The sequence below is a fragment of the Rhagoletis pomonella genome, unplaced genomic scaffold (genome assembly GCF_013731165.1).
Source record: "Rhagoletis pomonella isolate Grant_MI unplaced genomic scaffold, Rhpom_1.0 Rhpom_scaffold_00011, whole genome shotgun sequence".
Lineage (NCBI taxonomy): Eukaryota > Metazoa > Arthropoda > Insecta > Diptera > Tephritidae > Rhagoletis > Rhagoletis pomonella.
This window is the reverse complement of record NW_023458565.1, coordinates 9,250,389-9,269,448: the sequence shown is the minus strand read 5'-3', so window position 1 is coordinate 9,269,448 and position 19,060 is coordinate 9,250,389. Positions and strand designations below refer to the sequence as shown.

The 19,060-nt window shown below is 38.2% G+C and overlaps 2 protein-coding genes across 2 annotated transcripts in view; both read right to left on the bottom strand.

Moving 5' to 3' along the window:
* LOC118746589 (eukaryotic translation initiation factor 5B) overlaps positions 1-19,060 on the bottom strand; it is a 135,015-nt gene that overhangs the window by 93,135 nt on the left and 22,820 nt on the right. The gene's annotated exons all lie outside the window — the stretch shown is intronic.
* Positions 1-19,060, bottom strand: part of LOC118746590 (ATP-dependent DNA/RNA helicase DHX36) — a 48,598-nt gene that overhangs the window by 11,797 nt on the left and 17,741 nt on the right. The window lies entirely within an intron of this gene.

Here is a 19,060-nt window from a genome sequence, read left to right as displayed (position 1 = left end):
AGATGAAGATGAAGATGAATGTAAAAATAAAAATGAAGGTGATGACGAAGTTGAAGATGATGGTGAAAATGAAGATTAAGATAAAGATGGAGATGAATATCAAGCTGAAGATGAAGTTACACTTCTGCGGACTCAGTTTTTTTTTTTTTAATTCTATCAAAGTATACCCCACCCCTTAGGCAACGACATTCTGAGGCCTTTGAAAATGGTTTTCCGTGAAAATTTTACAGTTTTCGCCAAGTTTTCTCACAAAGTATTACCCGAGAAAGCTTAATCCTGAATAATTTCGAATCTTTGTATGCTTTTTACAATATTTGTTATAAAGCTGGGGAAAAGAGCAGACGAGTGAGTAAAAAACATAAATTTAGACACATACGCACACATTCATACCATGCAGACACGAATAGTATTCCTACAAATAGCCACTTAACCAAACGAGAAACTAACTAACATTTTCAAACGACGTTAATAACAACATTTTTCTCAAAATAAAATCGCTCGGTAACAAACTTGTTTACGCCACAATTTCAAACGCTTACGCAGTTTCTTTTTTGCAATTTTATATCGTAAGTAATTATGATATAGGCATGTATGTATGTTTGTATACCTACTTTTATGAATGTGTGTACATACATAAATAGTATATGTATGTATGTATGTATATACAAACATTTCTCTCAATTACGCCATTTCTATAATACTACAGTTGTTGGTTGTTGTTGGTCTCGGCACAATTTTATTTAGTTTTTCTTACTCGCCCATTCATAAACTTTTTGTGTCTACAGTAAATTTAGCTTTTCCGGCATTACTTTGAGCACCCAACAACAAAGACACCCATAATAATTACCACAATGAACTAACGTCTGTAGCTGTAATGTCATGTACGTAAGTGTAGATAGTCATAATGTGGCATAAGCTCATAAGTAGATAACTACATACGTGCCTACATAGGTACGTTAGTTTATATAAGCAGTTGGGGAAAAGCTAGTAGTTACAAGTAACTAAATAAATTTGTATGTACAAGTATTTGCTCCGAGGTAAGAGAAGGACAAGGCGTCCAAGTATCTCTTCTATGAGCGCTTGGAGTATACATATGAACGCTGCTCCGACACGATATCAAAATCGTGCTCGGCGATTTTAGTGTCAAGGTGGACTAGGAAGGGATCTTTGGCGCCACTGTCGGAAAATTCAGCGTCCACGACGAAACTTCCGATAACGGACTAAGGCTGATCGACTTCGGCGGGGCCCGAAACATGGTAATATGTAGTACTGGGTTCCAGCATAAGAAGATCCACCAAGCTATATGGCTGTCTCCAGATCGAAAAACGAGAAACTAAATCGATCATGTTGTGATAGATGGAAGGCATGCTTCCAGCGTTTTAGACGTACGTACACTCCGAGGGCCAAACATCGACTCGGACCATTACCTTGTTGCAGCCAAGATACGAACCCGCTTCTGTGCAGCAAAAAATGTGCGCCCAACAATGCAAGGAATGCTGCAATCACGACAGACGGCAAATTTATTCGTCACTCGACTCACACACCTGCTATCTGAGAGCACTCTTCAACAAACCGACTTACGCGAGCAGTGGAACTACATTCCCGCTCATTAAGTACCGCAGCCGAAGAAGTAGTTGGATTTCAGCGAGCCCGAAAGAACAACTGGTAGGATGAGGAATGTCAAGAAGCCGCAGAGAAAAAAGATGCCGCCTACAGGGCCACGCTGCGATCGGGCGCAACACGAGCCATGTGGGACCGTTATAGGCAACTAAAGAAGGAAGCGAGACGTATTTGCCGCAATAAGAAGAGAGAGGCTGAAATACGTGAGTGCGAAGAGCTTGAGATGCTGGCCGACAGGAAGAACGCCCGAAAATTCTACCAGAGGGTTAGGCGACTTATGGAAGGTTTCAAGACCGGGGCGAACTCCTGTAAGAACAACCATGACGACCTAGAGACTGATGTCCAGAACGGACTTAAATTATGGAGCTAACACATGGGCAGCAGCACTGAAAGTAATGGAGAGGATGAACCCGAGCCCCCAGCCGATGACGATGGAGCCGATGTCCCACCACCTGACTATGACGAGGTACAAATAGCGATTACGCGGCTGAAAAACAACAAAGCTGCTGGAGCTGACGGCCTGCCAGCCGAGCTATTCAAGTACGGCGGGGAGAAGCTGATGAAGTGCATGCAGAATATGGTAAGATGTACGCATGCCCGACGACTGGAGCTTAAGTGTGCTCTGCCTAATCCACAAGAAATGTCTTAATTTGGTATCCCCGCGAAAATGAAACGGCTGAGTAAAATGACGTTGAGCAATACCATCAGCTCTGTCAGAATTGGGAAGGTCCTCTCCGAACCATTTGATTCCAAACGAGGTTTCAGTCAAGGTGACTGCCTTTCGTGCAATTTCTTTAATCCGATGTTGGAGAAGATAATAAGAGTCGCAGAACTGAACCGCTCAGGCACAATACTTTACAAGGGCATACAATTGCTGACGTATGTCGACGACAACGATATTATCGGTAGAAACAAGGGCTACGTCTGTTCTGCCTTCTCGGAATTAGATAGAGAAGCAAAGCGAATGGGTCTGGGGGTGAACGAGGACAAAAGGAAGTATCTCGTCATCACACAAACTGTCAGAGCACTCACGTCACTCTTGACAGTTACAAGTTTAAAAAAGTAGACGACTTTGTTCATTTGGGAACCAGAATTAACACCAGTAGTAATATCAGCCTTGAAATCTAACGGAGAATAACTCTTCCCAACAGGTGCTACTTTGGACTGAGTAGGCATTGAGAAGCAAAGACCTCTCTCGTCGTACAAAGTCACTCATAATGCCTGTGCTGGTGTATGGCGCGGAGTCATGGACAATGAAAACATCTGATGAAGCGGCTCTTGGGAGTTTTCGAGAGAAAGATTCTGCGAAAGATTTACGGACCTTTACGCGTTGGTGATGGCGAATACCGCAGACGATTTAACGATGAGCTGTATGAGCTTTGGCTTGGCCATATCGTTCGAATGGACAGAAACGTGCCTGCTCTGAAAGTATTCAACGCGGGTCGCTATGCTGGTAACATAATATGGAAATAAAACCCTCTTCTTAAAAAAAAAATAAGTCTATCTTCAAAAAGAGTACGAAAGCAATTATTGCACACTTGTGACTATAGTGATCTTCGAAAACTTCTCTGAATCACAAATTTTCGTAAAAAAGTACGTACATACATACATCGTAAACTTCAGTACATATGAACTAGCAAATGTTTTGGTACACGACTTGACATAATGGAAAGCCCGTTGAGGTGGTTTTGGGCACAAGGAAGATTTTTTTTGCGAGATTTGCGGCCCAGAGACCCAAGAAGATGCAGACAGCACGTGATGTTTACTTGTCCGTGATACAGCCAGCAACGCCGCAGATTAAACATAGCTTTGTAACCATACGTTTTCCCGTCGAAGGCGGTGTCTGTAGTGTATCAGCCGAAATTATGCAGACGTTGCGGGTAAGCGATTAGCTACGACGCTGAAACGAGCGGGAACAGCGATTGGAGACAAGTTAAATCAGGACCAATAAGGAGTGGCTGAAAAATACTTTTTTTTTTGATCACCCTAATGCACATATGTATGTATATGTAGTAGTACTTTTATAATCATTCATTCATAAATTCATTTAACCATGGAATTGCGTGAATTGCTGTTACCCCGTTGCGTTCTTCGCGGCCTGATGAGCGTAACGACTGGTTGCTCAAGTTTCAAAAGAACAAAAAAAATAATAAAAAAAAAATTGTTTTCAACAAAGAAAGCAAAAAAAAGCTTAAGTAAGAGATGGTGGTGAGCAGAAGTTTCTACGCGAAAAATCCGTTGTTTCTTATACACGTATGTACATACTTACATATAAATGGATATACCTACGTGCTTAAATATAAATGTACTTATGTACTAACTATATAAATAGGTATGTATGTATGTATGTATTTACATACATTCGCACAGCTATTCGTTCATTCATAAAACGCTATCCATCGAACCGTAACAAAGCGGCGCGCTACTGCCGGAATTTATGAATGAATTTTTTTTATTATTTTTTTTTCATTAGCTGGTTTTGGCTTTTTTCCATTGTGTTTGTCACGTAACCATTTGCTGACTTTGCGTGATAGTTACGGCGGGATGGGACACGAAATGTATACAGACAGCTGAATGAAAATAAGCGAAAAATGTGAATGAAATTGGGTATTTAGAGTTGAGTCGCTTGGTTTCTTCATTTGTAAATTGAGGTAAAAGGTAATTGCGCAAAAGTAAAAATATGTATAAAGAAAAAAATTACAAAAAAGAAAAAAAAAACCAAAAATAGCCACTTGGAAAATACCAACTCAACAGCGGAAGTAGCTTCGTTTAATTTCCGCGCCTACTTCTACAATTCTTACCACGCGTACCTAAAGTTTTTTGTAGAGCTTTTGGTGCCGGACGCTACTGCTTACACGGCTCCCATCTGCCCTCCCAAATTTTCATCGTCGGCAATGGGTAATTGCGTCTTTTGGTTTACCTTCAGTTTGATTTAAATCACAAACACGTTGAGCTAATTTGGTATTTTTCCCTTTTCTTCTGCCAATTTCATCGCATTTTATTTCGCTTTTGTTTTTACGAAATTCGAAATTTTAATGAATGAACGCAAGTGTGTAACTGTGGTGTAGAATATTAATTTAATAGAGTGCTGAGATAATGTCAACTCGCACAAAGTTACGTAGTTATACCGTAAAAAAAGACCGATCCTAAATACATACACTGCCGGAACAAAGTATTGGCACAGCAAATTTTTCACAATATATGCAACAATTTTCTTTATAATATTTTTCCGCTAATTTCGTATAAAAATGTTATGTATTAAATAAATACAACAAAAAATATAAAAATTTAATTCCCATACTTTGTGCAAAACTCGCGAAAATTCAGCAAATTTTCATGCATATTTTCAACTTTTTAATCGGAACTTTTTTGAGTATCCAGATTTGTATCGCAATCAATCTTACTATAATAAAGTACAAGTTTTAAGCAGCTAGGAATTACCATTGATTTCTGGAAATTTTTTTTCACGCAGTCTCTTCCATACAAACATTTTTTTTCCAAAATACTTTATATGGAAAAATGCAAACCACTTCAAAAAAAAATTCTCAAAAATCAATGGGATTTTTGCCTAACTCCGAACTTGCAAAACTTGCAGAACTAGAATTTAATTGGCTGCAAAACTGCATACTCAAAAACATTCTAAAAAATCTGATTTGTGTATGGCGCCGCTCAGCCGCTCGCCGCTTTGCCGCTCATTGCGTGGCCTCGACCTTAGTGGGCAAAAATCGAAAAAATCTTTGTCTGCAATGTGAACGTGTTTGGTATTTTTGTAAAGGTAACTTATCCACTAAAAAGAATTACGCAGAAATTTCCCTATAAAATAAATTATATACCGCCAGGAAGCCACTAAATTCGAAAAATTTTATACTCAGAATTTTAATAAGACCATAGCCATTTGTAAGCTCTTCACCGAAACAAATGTCAAAACTACACTCTTTGAAATAAAACGTTAGTTTGACGTTTTTTATTTCCATATAGATAGTAGAGACGTACAGGTATACAAATTTTGGAACAAACTTAAACACAGGGTGTCCCTGCCTGTATTCCAGAAAAACTATTTTTTTTGATCAAAATTTCAAAATATGGCAAATTTTGATGGAATGAATAAAAAGTATATGTAAAAATATTATATTTTTATTATTTTATTAAATAGTCGAAAGAAGAAATAGAAACCTGCTCATATTTTGCACTTTTTGAAGTAATGCGCTTTTTGCTAAAGCTTAAAATCTTTTTTTTCCAATTTTTGCCAGTGCCATCAGATCTGCACGTTCTATTTTCAAAAGTTAAGTGTCAGATTAAAAAGCCTAAACTGTAGAAAATAGAGGTTTACTTTTTTTTTAAAGAGTTGCCACCTGTTAAAAATTATATTAAAATTTTTTAATAAGTTAAATTAATTATTAAGAGATTCACTTGTTAATGAAGTAATCAATAATCCCTGAAATTTTAAGGAAAATCTACCGTTGCGTTTTCGAATAATTGATCCCGGAACTTCAATCGCGTTTTCTCGAAAATTATGAAAAGTGATATACGACATTATTTTTGCCCAGATGGCGATATGTAAATTTTTGGGGCCGATGCCGAACTGAATTTGTTCAATTCCTAATTCGATATTATGCTATAGTTAGAAGGACAAAATTCGAGGATGTGGTAATTAACATATTGGAAATTTCTAAGGATATTCAAGGATAAAGTTTTAAAAGGAAATTTTCAATACTTATTTCTCCTGGTCCACCCAAAAATTAAATTTTTTTTCTATTCCTCAGAATTTTTCCTTTTAGTTGATACCCATATTGTTCTTCTAAAATACACCGAATCTTTTGAATAATTTTTTTATACAATCATATTCTACAAATTTCAAAGTCCTTTAAAAAAAATCCTGACGTCAGAGAGAAAAATTTAAAACGCAGTTATACTATATTTGGTTTCTAGTTTTGTGAATATATTGATTTTTTGTGTTTTAAAAATTTTTGGTTTTTCTCGCATAGTGTAAAATTGGCAATGTTTTCATATAACATTTATTTTCATATTTCGCTTGATGATTTGCACCTTTGGAAATTGTTCTTATAATAAGTCTCACTATGTATGTTAAACTAATTTATTCACTAGCATTCCTAGGCTTTTCTTCAGTAATCGTATGCACGAATTTGCAACGCTTGCTTTCCGTAGCGGTGTATTTTTTTTTTGTGCTGCAAATGGAGCGGTTCTGCTGTTGTCCGACTCTTCTGGCGGACGTTAATTTGAAACTTTATTTCCGCTAATTATTCTTTTTATTTTTTTTGTGTTTTTCTCGCATTTTTATAAAAGTGAAGAGCTTTGCATAATTCTTCGGGTTCTTACTAAATTTTGTCCAACTTTTTTCGTTGTTGGTTGGCTTTGTTAGCTTTGAATTGCATTTGCGTCAGCGATTTCTCTATATAAGTACTGTTTATTGCTAATGCGAGATTCACTTAGCCTTTTCTATTTTTATATACATATATGAATGTATATGCATGGATGTACATACATATGTGCATATGTATGGATGTACATACATACTTATGTATGTATAAAGATACTTTGCATGTATGCAAATTTTTATGTAGAAGGCATATTTAGATAGGTAGCAGTTCACTATTTATACCCAGTAGAAAATTTCGTATAACACTAGAACAAAATATCTAATCATTTTTAATACACCTAGAAAAAAGTCCGCTAAAAATATTTCTCTCAACACATCATTTGGTAGCTTTAACTAAATAATGTAACTATAACCAAATTATGTGTTGAGAGAATTATATTTAGCTGACTTTTTTCTGGGTATATGGAAGTATATGTACTTATGTATGTAAAATTCAAAACTTTAAAGTCGTTTTTTTTGAGTTTTGCTTTTTTGAGTTATGACACTGTTGATATTTATGTATCAGGGTTGTTGCGAATATTCGCATTCGCATTCGCAGCTGTGGATCATCCGCATTAATTTTAACATTCGCATTCGCTTTCGCGAATGAACCGAAAATAACAGCTACTTTTTTTAACGAGTTAAACTTGGCCAACTATTTTTTATTCTGAAATAAAAGTCCTTTCCAGATAATAAACAAACCGCTTATCCAAATTAAACAAGTTTGGTATGAAATGAAATGGATTTAAATAGCTTTAAAAGTGAAATGTCTAAACGAGGAAAGACACCTATTGAAAAATATTTCAATAAAAATGTTAATTAATTACCACAGATCAAAACCTTGAGTCAGGTATGTATATGAATTTGGTAACCTTCGTTCATTATTTCTGTTTCCGAGCTATTTCAGTGCTTTCTTGTCGAAAAACGCTGATGACGTTACAGCTTCTCCGAATTCCGAAACAACCAAAAGAATGAGAATAAAGAAATCTTTGGAAAACAAAGGCGTTTAAACAACGATCTTGCCATGGATGCTAGATTGTGAAGATGAAAGTTAGAAGGATACATCCGACATTTGCAGCCACGATGCAATTCTCAAAAGGGAATTATTGCACCGCAATAAAAAATAAAATAAATATAACTGAAAGTCCTCTCAACTGGTGCAGCGCCAATGGAAAAGAACTTACAATTTTGTCAAGTTTCAAGTTTTTCAAGTTTGTCGCCTCGAGCGAGTAGTTATTTAGTAGCGCAGTTTGGATTTACGGCCCTTTAAGAAGTTTTTATTATATACAATGTTCCAATTTTTAAATTCAAGTACTAAAAAAAGATTGTTAAAAATTACTAACCTCTCCATTTTTTATTTACCTAATCCCCTAATTTACATTCGCATCCGCAATCGCATCCGCGGATGTCTAAAATTCCACATTCGCAACATCCCTAGTATGTATGTATGTATGCATGTACTTATTATTGTTGCCACATGCTGCTTATATATTTATGTACATACATACATACATACATATGTACATATATAATGAGGGGCTCAGCAATTTTACTTCCGGTTGGAAACATTCACTTCCCGGTTTTGTGCGGTACTTTTTATGGTTTTTTAAAGTTCTTATTTCTTCATTTCCAGTGTGTAATTGCATACATTTCTCACTCATTGAGGCCTCTGAGGAAGTCGTAAATATGTATGTGTATACCACGTACGTTCATATATTTATATACAGTGACTCATACAAGCGTTCAAATTGTAATTTTTTCACGATTATTGAGCTTTATACCGCGATTGTTTATAAGAAAAACAGAAAAAGAAACAAAGTCAAAGCGGTAAAACCTATCACCACATCTTGTCATCAGACTTCTTTCGCTGGATTTCAGCAGGGATGGAACCCGAAATTTTTGTGTTATTTTTTCTTAATACTTTTAATTACCTTTAACTAAAACCATAACAATTTTATACATATTTTAGAAAAATTATATAAATTTTCATCAAAACTTTCTACTTTTTACGTCTGCGAAAAAAAAACCAAATATCAACGCGTATTTTTAATCGCTTGCAACTTGCACTTAGGTTAGGTGAAAAAAGGCGAAAAAAGTGGGTTAGGGCATTCCCCAACAAGCTTCGAGTGTACCTTAAGTGAAACCAGGGATCTGATTGCCGCCTGACTGTCTGAGTAAATGTTAACCTCCCTTGCCTCCATCGCGCGCTACTAGACCCTACACTCAGAAAAAAGTCAGCCAAATATATTTCTACTAACACATGATTTGGTAACTATCACCAAATAATGTGACTATAACTAAATCATGTGTTGAGAAAAACATATTTAGTTGACGTAACTAAACTCTTTCCTCAGTGTAGACGGTGGAAGCACCCGCCCAAACATTTTCTAAAATTTCCAAGTAAAAATTTTGTGTGAAAATTGGCTACTTTTTCTAAACTTTGTTTAAAAACAGTGTGATGACCAGTTGCACCAATCAAGTTTATACTTATCAGCCTGTTAAAATTTAAAATTACACAATTTTTTTTGGAAAGTGTGTCATTTTAAATTTTAACGGTCTGTTAAGTTTAAAATTTATTGGGGAAACCGGGCATGAAACCTTTATTTATATGATTATGGTTATAGCATGAACAGTATTTCTACAAAAAAATAATTTTATATTGAAAAACATTATGAATATTTAAAAAATCCTCATTTGAAGCTTTTTTTGAGTCACTGTAAGCATAAACGTACAGTATAAAGTACAAACGTAAATTTAGTAAAAAAATGCGCGAACGTAGTATATGCATACACATTTCTATGTTTGTAAATCGTTAAATGCAATAATGGGCCTTGGCATTTTCTTTCATTGGTAAATATGTACTAAGTTCGCTTTTACCCGACACTACGACGCTTGTTTATTTCCGTTGTTTTCGCTGCTCCGCAATTCATTCATAAAATCTAATAAGTATGCACGTAGGTATGTATGTATGTATTTACTTCGATATGTACCTCATATGTATGTACATACTTTTGTAGTTTAATTTGCCTCATTTTTTTTCTCTTTATAGCTGTTGTTTTTCAGTATTTCAACTTAGGGCTGTCATTCATTAATACAATATTACAGCTGCCTCGTTTTGCTTTAGACTTTGATCGTATCTATTCAATAGTTTTGCTACACATTGCCTATTGCATTGAATTATTCGTAGGTACATATAAAAATAATAGCAGTACTTGTGTAAGACATTTTTATGAATGAAAAAGTGTTACATTAAGTTGGATCGTGGACAAAAAAAGTTGGTAATTACGCAACCAAGTTTTAAACCTACAACTAAACTATCGTTGAGCAACACCATCAGTTCAGTTAGAAATAGGAAGCGCCTCTCCGAACTGATATTTATGCTCTTATAGGCAATCGCGGATTTGAATATTTGTCACCCTTTAGGCAATTAAAAATTTGCCGCCCTTTTTTATTTTGAGGTAAAAGTACCAGTTTTGAAACGAATAGCAGTATATAGTAGTATCCAAACTAATGTTATTTACTTTATTTTTATTACAATTAAGATGAAAAAGTGGTATTTGCCTTGAGTAAAGGTTTTCAACTTTTAAAGAAAGCCATCATCAACAAACTTTTTTCACTTGATAAGTTATAATTTCAAAAATACTAAGTTTGTATTTTTAAATATTATCATTTAATTAATATCAAAAATACCTAACAGTGTTCTATTTTCTGATTGCGTAATCGAATCTCAAATTTATGTTTTGAAATGTAGAAACACAAATTCTACTTTCAGTGCAGCTAACTTGAAAAAAAAATGTTTCAACTCAAATTTTGTCGCCCCTAAATTCTGCCGCCCTAGGAACCTGCCTATGTTGCCTTTACGGTAAATCCGCCACTGCTTATAGGGCAAATCCTGCATCGCCGCTGCCTACCTCGCTGATCCTCATTGCGGTCTTGTCTGGTCGAAAGAACTCAGACGGAATGCCAATGCCGGAAAAGTGATCACCGCTCTATTTATAAGGAAAATTAAAATCCCCTTATTCAAACTTTCAATACTAAATAAACGCAACCACTAAAATGAAGTGGAATATCGTTTTTATGCCTGCAAGAAATAATGCTGACGCCCCATATTTAGCACTGTATATAACAGCAGTCGCATCTCTTTTTTTATGGCGTCACAGTCTGAATAAGTCGATCACCAATCTTAAACGTTTCAAGGTTCATGGGAGCGCTACGTCTGCTGAAGCCCTAGAAACCCTTTTCTTCTTGCAAATCGGACCTTAAAGCATACTCCTTCGAGTAGGCAAATAAAATATGGTCGACTGAAACCTGCTTCGTTATTCAGTAAACAAAATGAAAATAAAAACGCTTGAAAAAATAACGTTGATAAACAAAAATATCGTCAATATTTTAGCCTAGTCCGTCACTCAGAAATCCATAAAAAAATAAATATTTTGGGTATAAATTTAAAACCCCTAAAATTTTGAAATCTAATAAAGTAATTAAATATGTAGGTTAGGTTAGGTTAGGTTAAAGTGGCTGCCAGTGACCCCACTAGCACACATAGGCCCTAGGTTGTGGGCCCGTTGTGATACCACGCGGATCGTTAGAACCCTCCTACTCAAACCATCGTGTGGATTTTGCGAAACCCAGAAGTTGCCGTATGCCTACTTCGGCTATGTCGGTTAGGTCCTCAAAGAATCCTGAACCCATGAACTTTTGTCTTCTTCTACAAAGTGCGGGGCACTCGCATAACAGGTGCCGCAAGGTTTCTGGCTCTTCCTCATTTCTGCAGCTTCTGCAGAAGTCGTTATGGGGGATCCCTAACCTCTCCGCGTGCCCCCCGATAGCAACATGGCCTGTTAGCAGACCCACAGCTGCGGCTAGGTCTCCTTTGCTCAGCATGAGGAGATCCTTCGACCGCTTTTTGTCCCATTTAGGCCATGTAAGCTTCGTGTTGTTGCAAGTGGTGAGGCTATCCCACCTGTCGCTTGCTAGTTTAAGAGACAGATCCCTTAGAATGAGCTTGCAGGTAGCGAGCGGCATGCCTAATCCCTTCCAGGCCTGCGAAAGTGGAGCGGATGTGCCCTCTCTTGCAAGTTCGTCCGCCTTTTCGTTGCCTGGTATGTTCCGGTGCCCCGGAACCCATACCAAGTGAAGAGCAGACTGCTCAGCCATCTCGTTTAGAGATCTGCGACAGTCCGCTACGGTTTTTGAACTGCATGTGACCGAGTCGAGCGCTTTGAGTGCGGCCTGACTGTCTGAGTAGATGAAGATATCGTTATAAATGACTTCTCTTGTACGTAGGTGTTCAACCGCTTCCTGTATGGCAGCGACCTCAGCTTGAAAGACGCTGCAGTGGTTGGGTAAGCGAAAACATATTTCCAGCCCCAGTCGGGCCGAGAAGACCCCCCCTCCTACCTTGCCGTCTAGCTTAGAGCCATCGGTGTAGAGGTGGAGTGATCCATTGTCATCGGGAGCCCCTCCTGACCAGAATTTTCTATCTGGAATGGAAATCCTATACCTCTTTGTGAAGTTCAACCTTGGTGCACAGTAATCCGTGTCCGGTATATTTATGTCCTTTAAGATTGCGGTGTGGCCTTCCTGAGTGTCCCTCCAGCCTGGTAGTTCCCTCAACCTCAAGGCGGCACACCCCGCTGATTGCTTTCCAACAATTTCAATTGGTAAAATATCGAGGAGCACGCACATAGCCTCCGATGGAGTTGTGCGCAGGGCCCCACAGATGCAGAGCATCGCAGTTCTTTGCACCTTTTGGAGTGCTTCAGTTGTAGATTTCCTGTTGAGACTTGGCCACCATACCAAGACCCCATATAATAGAATCGGCCTAACAACTACCGTGTATAACCAATACATGATGCTAGGGGACAGCCCCCAGCTACGCCCAATCGCCCCCTTGCAACTGTAGAGGGCTACCGTCGCTTTTTTAACACGCTCTTGTATATTTTGAGCCCAGTTAAGCTTTTTGTCCAGGACTACGCCTAGATATTTTGCAGACTCCCCTAGCTTCAGAATCTTATTGCCTATGGCAGGGAGCTGAAGTGAGGGGATTTTGTACTTCCTGGTAAAGAGCACCAGGTCCGTTTTTCCTGGGTTAACACCCAGACCTTTTTCCTTGGTCCATCTCTCGATTAACCTTAGTCTGTCCTGCATAATGTCACAAAGAGTTTGTGGAAATTTTCCACTCACAACCACCGCAAGGTCGTCAGCATACGCTATGACCTTGGAGCCTCCCGCCCCTTCCAGGGTCTGCAATAATTCATTAATCGCCATGACCCAAAGAAGGGGGGAGAGGACCCCACCCTGCGGGGTTCCCCTGCAAACGTATCTGTCCAGCGACACGCCCGCCAGTTCCGCCCGCACGACCCTGCCAACTAGCAGCTGTCGTATAAGCGACACCAGCCGTGAGTCGATGTCCAGACCAGTTAGAGCTGATGTGATTGCTTCAGGTGTGATGTTGTTGAACGCACCCTCAATGTCTAAGAATGCTATCAAGGTGTATTCCTTTATCGCAAGGGATTTCTCAATATGCGACACGATTTCGTGTAGCGCTGTTTCGGTGGACTTCCCCTTCATATAGGCATGCTGCGAAGCCATAAGCTTGTCTGCAACCGATTCCCTAAGAAAGGATTCAATCAGTCGCTCCAATATCTTGAGCTGGAAGGATGATAGACTGATAGGTCTAAAATCCTTGGCGCGAGTATGGGATGTTTTTCCCGCTTTAGGAATGAAGACAACCTTTGACCTTTGCCAGGTCTCCGGAATGTAGTTGAGAGTGAGGACTCCCTTAAAAATAACATACAGCCATTTAGAGCTTAGCTCCATAGATTGCTGTAGCTGAATCGGTGTAACACCATCTGGACCCGCAGATTTGTAAGGCTTGAAGGACCCTATTGCCCACATCAGTTTTTCTTTGGTGATGAGGTCTACCGTAACCGGTTGACCTCTATTTCTTATTGGCCCGTTCAATGGCTGCTCGGTGGCGCCTGGAAAGTGCGTGCTCAGAAGATGGTCCAGGGATTCCTCCCCGTTTCCGTCCACGCTCCGTCGGATCTTAGCAAGCATCCCGGGGCGATACGAGGTGAACTAGAGAGAACCTTCCTGAGCCTAGAACCTTCTGATACGGATTCCATACCACTGCAAAAGTTCCTCCATGAGGATCTCTTGCTCTTCCTTAGTAGTTTCTTGTAATCTTTCAAGTTTAACTTATAGATTTCCCATTGCGTATCGCCTCCCGAGGATTTTGCGAGATTGAAGGCTCTACGACAATTTTTGCGGGCCTCGTCAATCTCTGTACTCCACCAAGGTGGTTTCTTTTTGCCTCTCGGCTTTACCATGGGGCAGGCCTGATCCAGAGCCTTGCCACATGCCGCAGTAAAGCGATTTGCCAGCCTATCTAGGTCCCTAGAGTTTCCTGGAATTGCTAGTGTGGTTCTTGAGAGCCGTTTGTCAAGCTCTCTTCTGTACTTATGCCAGTCGGCTTTCCTTAGATTTCTTTTGGCAGGTACCTTGGACGGGACCCCGTCTAAGTCGAATTGGATGAAGCGATGATCAGAGAAGGAATGCTCATCAAGCACCCTCCAGTTCCTGATCATGACCTCCGCATCTTCTGAGACGAGGGTAACATCCAGGACCTCTCTTCTGCTCTTCGTTATGAAGGTAGGCTCGCTACCCCTATTACTTATAACTAAGTTAGATTTTAGTATGAATTCAAAGAGTGACTCACCCCGTTCATTGATGTCTCCACTTCCCCATGTGCTATGGTGTGCATTTGCATCACCTCCTAGAATCAGGGCCCCGTCCCAGCGCTCCACTAAATGTTCGACCGGTAGGGTTGGAACAGGCCTGTCATGTGCCAGATACATCGAGGCAAGCCTTATTTGTCGTCCGTTCGCCTCCAGACTGATGGTGGTGGTGTCCTCGTCACTGAACTGAGGAAGAAACAATATTTTTAGTTTGGTACTAACAAGGATGCAGGCCCTTGGTTTACCTATGGTAGCTCCACTTATCAAAGTGTGCTCTGCCGACTTCAGCCCGCATATTCCATGCCCTATCACCCAAGGCTCCTGGATGAGGGCGATGTCTGCTGCCCCCTTGGAGAGCTGGAGCAAAATTAGGGGTGACAATCCGATTAATAAATACGCCAAATTGAGTTGTACCTAAATATATGTATATATGTATGTATGTGCTACCTATTCCTATATGTACATACAAAAAAATGCTTGTTGAAATTAGTAAAATACAAATTGGCATTAAAAAGACAACGTGGCAATCTTCCACAAAATATTTTTTTGATAAATTTGATCAAAAATTCAACTTTTGATGCCTTAATTCCGTGGGTTTATTTACAACAATCTTACACTAATATCCTAAGTGATAACACCTACTATATAGGGAAAGGATTGTCTAAGAATTTTTCTTTTAGTACCCATAAAAGGTAATATTGTATTTATCTTAGTTTTCAAAACAATAAATTAAATAAATATACAATGGAAAGTAGGTGGCAACCCTATACAAAAATATCTCTAAATTGAAAATTTTCAAAATACTTTTCATTTGATACCCATCTTGCAATGTTTTATTTAATTTATAAATAATTTCGTATAGGTGGCAACCTCATAGATATTCTCGGACATAACACCTATTTAGATAACCTTAAAATGCAACACGTTATCTGTATACAAAATTTCATTAAAATCGTTGCTCATTTAATGCAATAAGATTACGAAATTTTATTGGGAGCAGACAGACAGACGCACGAGTAGCTGATTTTAAGCCCTGTCGCGACAAATTCGTACTTGGCTTTGCATGACAAAAATTTGATTGAAAGTGGAGCATTAAAAAACTTCTACGTCATTACATTAAAAATAATACTCACTCAGTCTGTTTTCACATGACATTTTTTAAATAACACCAATTGTTTCGCAATTTATGTCATTTCAATGCCAAGTGGAAACTCGGCATTATTCCATGGAAACATAATTGAATGACATAATAGAATTTTCAAAGCAATAATGCTGGATTTCCACTTGGCATTAAATGGCAAAAATTATAAAGACAAAGTTGGGCATTATTAATATTAATATTAATCTAATTACGTTAAAAAACAGCCATTAAATTCATTTCCACATGGCAATTTTTAAATATCAATTTTTTTTTTTGTAATTACAATGGCTAGTGGAAATTCGGCATAACACGAATATTTTTTAATGCTCTATTTTATCATCAAACATTTTTGTAATTTATTGCCTAGTGGAAATTCAGCATTAAGCTTTTAAAAATAATTGTTATGTGAAGAAAATTATAATACCTCATTCAGTACTCAGATTTTTAAATAACGATAAATTTTTTCTCTATTGCTATTTTTCAGTATTGCTCCATTCGAATTGGTCCCGTTGTGAAGCGTGATGTCATGAAGGCGTCTACAATGTTGGAACACGAGCCACAGTGAGTATTTTCGCAATTCTGACTTCTTTACTTAAACTTGAAATTAAAAATGAAAATAATTGTTCACCATCACACTAGTTTCTCACTTTTGTCCAAAGAATTAGATATGAACTAGTAACAGGCTATTCAGGCTACTTATTTATGTACATATACATATAGCTACTTATTTCAAAACATTTACATATACATATGTATGTAAATGCAATTGAATTAATAAACTCAAATAGCATGAAACAAATAAGGAAAAAGTATTGGTCAACCGGATTTTCAAATTTCTAGTTTACCCATTCATTACACATCCATACAAACATATGTATATATAAACATATGCTACTCTTCAGTATCAAATTCATTGATGAGTAGCACACATTTCTCAATGCCTTCTGGTGAATGAACTCTAATTTGGCAATTGATTCAAATTAATTGTAAACTACAACATCAAGTAACATGAGGCGAACATAATAATAAATTTTATTTTTTTATTGGAAAAGTGAGAAAGTATGTTATGCAGGGGAGAGGGGTATACTTCATACCCACATATATGTATGTATGTACATAGTTCGTTACTCATTCATTCATTCATCATGTTACCAATGTGAGTGTACTAAGTGGAATGTAAAGTTGTTTGCTAAGCGCCCACATAGCCGCATTACACTTGTTGCTATGGAAAATTTCTAGACTGAACATAAGCGGCGTGTAAAGTGCCACAAACTGAGAAATCAGTATAATGTACGAGTATTTATGTGTACTCGTTGTGAATGGTTATTCCAAACCTGCTTATTTTTATAAGGAAATGAGGAAACTCGAGTGAATGAATGAACGAATGAATTACGAAAATCTAAATCCAAATTCCATATTTGGGCACATTGAAGCGTTCGTACTTTATTTTAGTGGTTACTTAGCAGCGCATGGCCTACATAAGAACTTGTCCCTCCCTGTCCATTATTATTATTATTGTTATTATAACGGGCTCTAGATATGTACTGCCAAAACTCGGCCGCTTTTATATATTTTTTAAGGGCCCCGCAGATTTTTTTTATCTTCGTTGTAATCGTAATCTTCGTACTCGGCTTCGGAATGTATCCGTATTAGCCTACGAAGAGGTATGTAGAGGTATTCGTATTCTACTTCGTATTCGTTGTCGTATTCCTCTTCGTATAGATCTTCACCTTCATATTCGACTTCGTCGTCCTATTCGTCTTCAAATTAATCGACGCTTTCGTTTTCGTCCTTGTATTAGTCTACACGTTCACCTACGTATTTGTTTTAAACGCTATCTTCGCATTCGCCTTCAGGTCGTACTTCTATTCATCTTCGTTTTAGTCTTCGTCCTCGTCCTCGTCCTCGTATTCAAATTCATCTTGATATACGGCTTCATATCCATCGTCGTATTCTAATTCGTCTCCGAATTCGTCTTCGGTTGGTCTATGTATTCATATTCGAGTTTCGTCTTCATAGTCATATTCGTATTCGTGTTCGTATTCGTATTTGTCTTCGTTGTCATTTCCTTATTCGTCCTCGTATTTGACTTCGGCTTCGTATTCGTATTGGTCTTCGAATTTGTTTTCATCTCCATATTCGTGTCAGTCTTCGTGTTCGTAATCATTTTCTTGTCCTCATATTCGTCTTCGTATTTGTGTTCGCCTTAGTCGTCGTATTGGTCTTCGAACTCATCTTCGGTTGCTCTTCGTATTCGCAAAAGAATGTTTCCTACAGATTTGTATATTTGGCAGTCACACAGTGGTGTTGTTTAGAAATTTGAGGTCGGCTTAGTAAAAGAATTTCCAGACAACACCACTCTGTAACTGCCAAAATGTACAAATATGTACAAATGTACAAATCGTGTGATCCCTGCTTTAGAAAATCAAATACGACTCAACAGAAAGCGCCATTTTATTCAACTGTTACCTTAACCTGCAGTGACCTGACAGGTAGCCAATAAAAGCTCTAAGACCCTCCCTGCTAAGTTCAAGTAGTCTTTCGGAGTTCCTGCTGGAAGACATTCATATCTTTGATTGTCTCATTCCTTTTGATTACCGCCAGTGGGCAGCAATCTGAGATTATTCCTAGCTCCTAAGTAGCTCTGCAGTGTATCTTTGAGATGTAGAAGCCCTTAATGTATCCAGGGACGCACGGCAGCATTACTCTATTGTGGGCTCCCAGGTGATTCAAAAGAGTTTTACAGTTGTCAATAAGCCTTGATGACGTTCTAAATGAGCCTAGGGCAGCTTAATGCTGCTTGACTATCCGACATAATATTTATTCTGACCCAACTTATCCTCGATTGCGAAGACTTTCGCCTGGAATATGGTTGGGTATGTGCCCATTGGCAGACTTTTCAGGAATCTTGGTCCAAGTCCGACTGTCCCACTACTCTCGTCGTACATCTTCGATTCGTCGGTATACCATACTTGGAAGCCTTCATCAATAATTGATGTTATCGCAGTCGCTTTCAGGAATTCGGACATGGTGGCGCGTGTAGAAGCATAATTTCGGCAACATGGTGTCTGTGAGTTTGATAGCTGGATGGATTATTCAGGAGTGGCTTGAGCTCCTCAAAATGAAACCGAAGATCCCCACTTGTCATGCTGATTCTATTAGGCAATCGTAGGGCGCTCA